Source organism: Tyto alba, unplaced genomic scaffold, assembly GCF_018691265.1.
Source record: "Tyto alba isolate M040663 unplaced genomic scaffold, T.alba_DEE_v4.0 Super-Scaffold_1, whole genome shotgun sequence".
NCBI classification, from domain to species: domain Eukaryota; kingdom Metazoa; phylum Chordata; class Aves; order Strigiformes; family Tytonidae; genus Tyto; species Tyto alba.
The window spans coordinates 2,975,996-2,983,955 of record NW_024881261.1 but is presented as its reverse complement, the minus strand read 5'-3'; positions in this window follow the sequence as shown (position 1 = coordinate 2,983,955).

Here is a 7,960-nt window from a genome sequence, read left to right as displayed (position 1 = left end):
AAGAGTAATAAAAAGTTCCATGTCTGTTCAAATTCCCAGCTTGCTTAACAGCTACCCAGCTACCTCTTTTGTGACCCCTTTTAAACTCTATGATCTTTGTGAAAACACTGTGTTGGTCTTGGCTTTTGCAAGGGGTAAGGAGATTCTACCTACTGTCAGTAGATTATTTTCTAAAGAAGAGCTATAATTTTTAATTACATTCTACATATTTTCACGCAATAACTCCTTCTCTTCTTTTGACCTTTTTTTTTGACAAGGAGGAGACAAATACCCCAAATCGGGATTCATTTCAGTGAAGTAGTGGATACATAAAGGGAGAAATACTGAAGAAAATCTGTTCTGGACTATAAAGAAAGAGAATATATTTTTTCTTCTGCCCAAATTGACCTAAACAAAGACAAAAGATAGTAACAACGTTATCAATCAGAGCCTAGATTCCTTAATAAGACTGGAGACAAATTTCTAGAATTTGAGCTAAACCAGGCACCAGGGTCCCCATTTTGTTTGTGTGAAATCTGAAACGTAAATTAACAATCTATTGTCAGGATAAAGCAACAGAGATTCCACTAGCCTTTATTTCTATTAATTATAATGTCATTATTGAACCCATGCTTCTGGATAAACCAGAGGTTTTTTAATCATCCTTTAGAAAGCAGTCTGTTTAAACAGTGCTGCTGAATAAACATGTTGAGCTATCTTCCTGAAGCTTGACTGGTTTGTACTGTAAAGACATTGAGAGATTAAAGTTTTATGAATTTGAAATGGTAAAGAATTTCTTGGGAGGACAAAATACCTGCTCTGTAATGCAGTGATATTATACTGCAATTCTTCTGGTGTTATGATTTCTTGATTAAAAACTTTAAAGCAGTAATCACATTTGAAACCAATGTAATTTATTTCAGTTTTTTATACGATATGGTCACGTGTACTTTTATTTTTTTTTCAAATTATATGGAATTTTAATGATACTTTTGATATCATTGCTTTCAAGAATTTATAAATTTTACTAATAAATAATTTACATGTGTAACACAGAGGAAATTAGTCAGTATAACAGTTTAAACACTGAAGATCAAAGAGAAGCTTTTCGGCCTTTCTCAAGGAATAAGAAACAAGAGACCTGCCTGTCCTTTCCTGTCCTGTGCTTCAGTTAAATTTTAACCATAACAATATGGGTAAAATTTATTGGACTGATCCACTTCTACAGCTTCATTGATGCAATAGTTCTATTCACCATTTAGTTGCAGACAAAGAGCATAGTTCAAAGTGAGGTAAAAATCTGCCCACCTGCCATCAGCCCTGTGCTGTCAGCTGTGCCGCTTGTCCCCTGTGAAATACATTTAAAAAAATACATATTTAAGAATTGATATTTGTCTTGGTACTCACTTTGAGGGAATGAATTTTCAGCTGCTCCTCCTCTGGCCCACTCGAGAACCAAATTTAAATTGAAGTGAACATCCACACCTTTAAAAATGCTAAATAACAGAGACTAAGAGCTGCAGTGGATAGCATGTAACCTTTTCTAAGCAATCTTATTCAATTATATTTAGTTTTTGGTGACCCAGCTCAGATTTTTGTGGCTCAAATCATTGAAACTCTCCTGCAGCCGGGGGAATTGCTCTGTAAATTAGACTATAACTTGCCTTTTTCTTCCCTGCCACCTTGAAGTTAATTTATTCTCTGCTGATGGTATGATTCCTTGTGTCTTTTTTTTTTCTCACAGCTACCTAAAAAAGTATCATATATCTTGTAATAAAAATTAGAGTCTGACATGGCACACCTCATCCCTTGAGAGAAATGAGAAGCGATTGGTTTCTTCTGACTCAGAGAAAATACTTCCCAATCAGCACCTTACCGACTCTACCCCCACTAATACAGACTCAGCTCCAGAGAGATGCCATCTCCTGACGGCTGTCATCTCTCGACGGAGATCTCCCAAAGGATGCCATCTCCCAACAGATGCCACATCTTGATGGATGCCACCTCTTGATGGAGGCCATCTCCCAGCAGATGCTATCTCCGAATGGATGCCATCTCCCAACAGATGCCACTTCCCGATGGATGCCATCTCCCAACGGATGCCATCTCCTGATGGATGCCACCTCTTGATGGAAGCCATCTCCCAACAGATGCCATCTCCCAATGGATGCCACCTCTTGATGGAGGCCATCTCCCAACAGATGCCATCTCCTGATGGATGCCACCTCTTGATGGAAGCCATCTCCCAACAGATGCCATCTCCCAATGGATGCCACCTCTTGATGGAGGCCATCTCCCAATGGATGCCATCTCCCAATGGATGCCACCTCTTGATGGAGGCCATCTCCCAACGGATGCCATCTCCCAATGGATGCCACCTCTTGATGGAGGCCATCTCCCAACGGATGCCATCTCCTGATGGGTGCCACCTCTTGATGGAGGCCATCTCCCAACAGATGCCATCTCCCAACGGATGCCTTCTCCCAACAGTTGCCATCTCCTGATGGATGCCATCTCTTCATGGAGGCCATCTCCCAACAGATGACACCTCCCGATGGATGCCATCTCCCAATGGATGCTATCTCCCAACAGATGCAATCGCCCAACAGATGCCATCTCCTGATGGATGCCACCTCCCAATGGATGCCATCTATCTCCTGACAGATGCCATCTCCCAACAGATGCCATCTCCCAACAGATGCCACCTCCCGATGGATGCCATCTCCCAATGGATGCTATCTCCCAGCAGATGCCATCTCCCAACAGATGCCATCTCCTGATGGATGCCACCTCTTGATGGAGGCCATCTCCCAATTGAAGCTATCTCCTGACAGAAGCCATCTCCTGATAGATGCCATCTCCTGCCAGAGGCGGGCAGGGTCCGAGGGCTTGCTCCTGGCTGGCTCACAGGTAAGTGCACTCAGCTGTGCTCAGCAGCAGCCAGGGAAATTCAAGGTGAAGCCACTGCAAATTACTTTCTGTTCTGCTGCAACCACAGTGTTTAGCGACTGTTGTTAGTGATTTAAAAAATCCCGTATTTAGCTAAAATCTTTCATTTTAAAAAACAACTGACAGGTGGCAAGATGATTTAGCAGTGCGGTTAGCAAGCAGTTCTGCTGGTATTTGTGATTTTCCTAGGACACCACCTTTGGGGTACACCATTGCGTATCACACAGAGCTTTCACATTCTTTTTATTTTCCATTTTCCATGTCTAACTGGGGAGGAGCTCAGCATCTGAGATGGCAGGATCCTTGAGCTGCACTTGACCCAAAAGGAGTCGATAAAGCCTCATGCAAGGCAGATGTATGTGCGGCACTGCAGGATCAGGCCATACGTTACCAACGTTGCCTCCACCTCCTCTAAGATGGATAAATTGTAATTGAAACAAATTATTATAAATGTACTATAGAATACTAAGAACGAGAGATATTATCTTCTATTGTTGCTTCGTAGCCAGCATTCTGAGTGGTGATGGAAACAGGGATTTGTTTATGCCTTTTGGACTGGGTGAGGGAAATCAGATAAAGCATCATGAATTTTATTGTAGCTGGAGATGAAAAATTTGAAGCTCAACTGAACTGCAAAATTATTGCAACAACTGTTTGGGAAAGTGAGAGGGATGCGATCACATCAATTTTTGTGTCTCCATACCTTCTGTGGTGAATTTGTACTATTCCATCTTCTGATTTCATGTCTTCTCTTGCTCTGACCTTTTTTAAAGCACTATTGAAAAAACCCCAAAAGCGTTTTAAATGCTGTTTGGATCTCTTCCCAGAAAGTGACTAAATCTTCTCAGCTGAGAACACCATCACTAGATAGTTACGGGCTTCTGGGCTCTGACGCTGGAGCGTATTGGTTGGTATTGGAGTGACAGCCGGAAAATTGTGCTGCCACCAGCCCCACCGGAGCAGCGTCCTTCCACATGAGCAGTCAGCAGGAACAGTGACTGTTGGGGTTTCCATCTTGAAAGCAAAAAAGGCGGAAGATCCTGAAGCCATCACACTGATATCAACGCAAACGCGATGAGCAAAGTCCTGTATTAAAACGATTGCCTGCTGCAGGAGCATTCCTCAGTTTTACCATCTGAACGAGCTAGCTGGTGTCTGATCTTGAGGCACAACCTGAGCTAGTCCAGAAGGTATTAACAATACGACTGTGTTTGGTACTCAGACGCCTGAAGAGGTGATGGCTAAATATGCCTGGTCATGGCAGAGGAGTAGAAGCCACGTTCAGCATCTCCGCCACTTGCCGTGAGCGCTCCATCCCAAAGGGGAACACCACTTGCCTCGCGTGGTGGCTGCAGGGGCAGCCCTTGAAATTGCCTTTTCTCGAAGATTTTGAGATTGAGTATGTACCCATCATTAGGTTTTGATAAACTTTCCAATGGAAGAATTAATTTCTCATCTTTTAAAACTTTTAAAACTTCTCGCAAAAGGCATGCCGAGGTGGGTGAAGGAGAGCTGTACCTCGGTGGCAGCTCATCTGGCTTCTTGCTCATTCTGTTTCTCTCCATTTCCAAGTTGTAAAATGTGTAAAATGTTTGGTGTGTGTGTGTGTGTGGGGGGGTGGTGGTGGTGGTGGTGGTGGTGTGGGGGTGTGGGTGTGTGTGTGTGTGTGCGTGTGGTGTTGAACAGAAGAGCATAGGCCATTCTGGTAAAATAAGAAATTTTAAAATAAATTTTTGAAATCATAGAGACGTTTTCCATTCTTTAACCCCAGAGGTGAGTGACTGCAGATACCAAAACAGCTGAGCTCCACTAAAGCCTCCAAGATGCCCTAGGGTATCTTGTTTCCATACCTCAAGAGATGACTTGCAAAACTTTGAAATAACATGTTTAGGCTTTAAAAAGTTGCTGTCGTTCATGACTGAATACTGCAAATTGAGTGGTCAAGTACAGTTTATTGAAGAGTGGGGAAAAAAAAGCCTCCTGGCCTTGGAGGAAGTAGAAAAAATGGCCTTTGCAATAATTTCAGTTTAATAAAATGTGGATTTGAAGCTGTGTCAAGGTTTGTAGTGTTTAGAACAAACCTTGGAGGTGAAGATGGAGAGAAGAGCTGGCAGGGCAGATTTTCATTTATTGCAATTTCTGTAACAATTATAAAGATATGTAGTCTTGAATACTTAAATATATTCCTAGATACTCATAATTTTGTATTCCAAATGTAGAAATCTTATAAAAATACCTTCTGAAGTCATTAAATTAACTACTGCTAGGATGCTACATATTCTCATGCTATTGCCCAATTATCTGTCCTTTAAAGAGTTTTTCCTGTATTTTTAGGCCGAGATATATTTGCAGCTACAGAAATCACATGTCTGTGTCTGTTATTTGCTGTGCTACCACTGAGTTTCTGACTCCTTCACTACATTTACAATTCGTGTTCTAGTATATCAATAAGGAGAGAGACCTACCGTCCTGCTACCAAGGGTATAGTGGCCATTTCTCAGTAAATACGGAAGCCTGGTAAATATTTGGGGAGCTTTTGTCTAGGTGAAGGAAAGTGGTAGCGTTATACTTGGTATTGTATGCTTTAATAAGTCTATAGATGCTCCTCCTCGAAATCCTTTCTCTCGAGACTGTGACCACGCATTATTATCTTTTGAGTTTGCAGGCATTGTACAGAAAAGCAGGAAACGTAATTTTACCTTCCTTGGTGCTATCAGGTTCATTATCATGCTGGGATACTGGAATTTATTTTTTTTCTCTTCAAATATTGCCTATTTCCTGTCATATATTTCTTGAGCTTGAAGCAGAGAAGCTACTTTTTGTAACAGAGTAGCAAAGCGACTGTAATTGCTCATGGGAAAGTTCCCACCACTTCTACTGCAATAACGTTATTCCACAGGGCAAAACAAGGGCCGCAGGTGCTGGGTCCTGCCAGAAGCTGTCGGAGGTCCTGCAGCTCCGCCGGCAAACTGGAAACAAGGGTGAAACGGTTGCCAAAGAGCTGACGTTTCCGAGAATGTATTTGATTTGTGATGGAAAAAGAGGAAAAGACAGATGATCAGTGGACTGTGAGATGGACACAGAAAAGCCGCTGTTGAAGGTCTCTTGGACTGAACACGTGGACATCTACCCGTTACTATCTTATTTTTGCTATAGCATTTCAGTCTTCCAATTTCTTAAATTTATTTTCTGATGAAGCAAGTAAACTCTGTCAGTGTAGCTTAAATTGCTTCAAATCCCACAGCAGCTTCATTTTTCATCCTCTCCCCTTTCTCACCAGCATACTTTCCTTCCAGACGTTGTCTGGAGAGCACTGAAAACAGATTTTAAGAGGCTCCATTCTTCAGATCCCTAGCTCCTAGACTTTGTGGAGTACTAATCTAGTTTTCTGGATAAAGCACTGTATCAGAGAACATCATACTATGTTGTTTTTCTCTAGCCAGCAACTGAAGATAAAATCAACCTCAGGCTTACTCGCTGCTGTTGGCTCCAGCTCATTAGTGTATCCTGAAACCCATCAGTGGCATAAACCTGGGCTTAGAAGTTTCCTGGACGTGACTGCAAGAAAGCAGAGTGAGGAACACTGATGTGGATGAGCAAGGCTAAATTTCTGTCATGTGGTATCAATAGTTATATTTAGGACTTAAGTACAGGGTGCTGGAGCAAGAAAAATTGGATGAAGTTTCTTTTACAACTTTATTTCACAACTGTACAACTTATTTAGGTATTCTCCTTACCTACAGAAAATCTCTTTCTGCCAAATAACTATAATGGGCATTTTCTTTTTGTTTTGTTTTGTTTTGTTGTTTTGTTTTTTTTTTTTTTTTCTGTTTGTTTGTTTTGTTTTTGTTTGTTTGTTTTTTTTTTTTTATTGGACAACTTGGCTTCACATTTCTTTCTCATGACTAATTAATTTTGGAACCACGGTACAGTAGTACTTTTAGTTTCTGCATTAATAGAAAATGTAGTAATTATATCAAATATGTATAATAATTCCATTTATTTTATTGCTTGGATATAAGCAGTCATTTAAATTAATATACAATTTCTTGCAAATGGTTACTAGTGAGAAAATTGCTGACTTGCAGTCATTTGATCTACAAACACATTCATTAAAATCAAACGCCTTCCTGGTACTGTGCCCATTTATGCTGCCATGTCTGTTGAAGAATTTTAGCCTTCTACTAAATCTCTGTTTCCTAGTCAACACGATGCCAAAGGGACATAATTAGGCTCTGATTAAGTTTTCCATGGAAGACACAAATATTCACAGATGTTCTAATATTTTGTTTTGATGGTCTTTTCATACAATCCCTAACTGTCTGACATCCGTCGGTACACTTAAAGTAAATACGGTGTGCATGGATATGGGGTTTTTAAAGTAACGTATCCTTGAATTGCTCCTGGAGGAGAGATTTCTTCTGCAGGGAGACTTGTCCTGCTTTGCGAGAGGTGGCAACCTGGGGCCTGGAGACAAAAGCAAAGCAAGACGTGCCTCCAGACTCCCCGACTCTCGCCTTTCCTTCAGTAATCCTCTCCTCCCTGTCCTACTTTTCAGCCTGACGTTTCTATTCTGGGTTTCACCGTCTTGATTCATCGGCCCCGTGCAACCCAAGCTGCTGCAGAGGTTTTTTGGAGGGGGAGGTGGGTGCAAAAGGCATCAGACTTGGCCCTTGCACCCCGGCTGCGGTGGGGCGGTTAATGGTGGGCTGAGCAGAAAGGGGAAGGGGTGGGGGGATGTTGTCTGATCCTGGCAGGGGACTCTCGGGTCCCTCCGAGCCCTGTCACGCCGGTCACCTCGGGAAATGCTTGCTGCCCAAGGAGAAGTCACTGCCGTCCAACGTCCGTCCCTCACCCGCATCTTCATCCTCATCCACACCGCCCCTCCTCAGCGCTGCCGCTGTGAAGCGCGGGGAGAAACCAGGCGCTTCCAACACGCGCCCACACAACAAGGCCTGACCCCAGGGGAATTTGGGGCGGTGGAGCCCCGGTGACCGTGCCGGGCAGGGGAGCCCAAGCCCTGTTTGAAAGT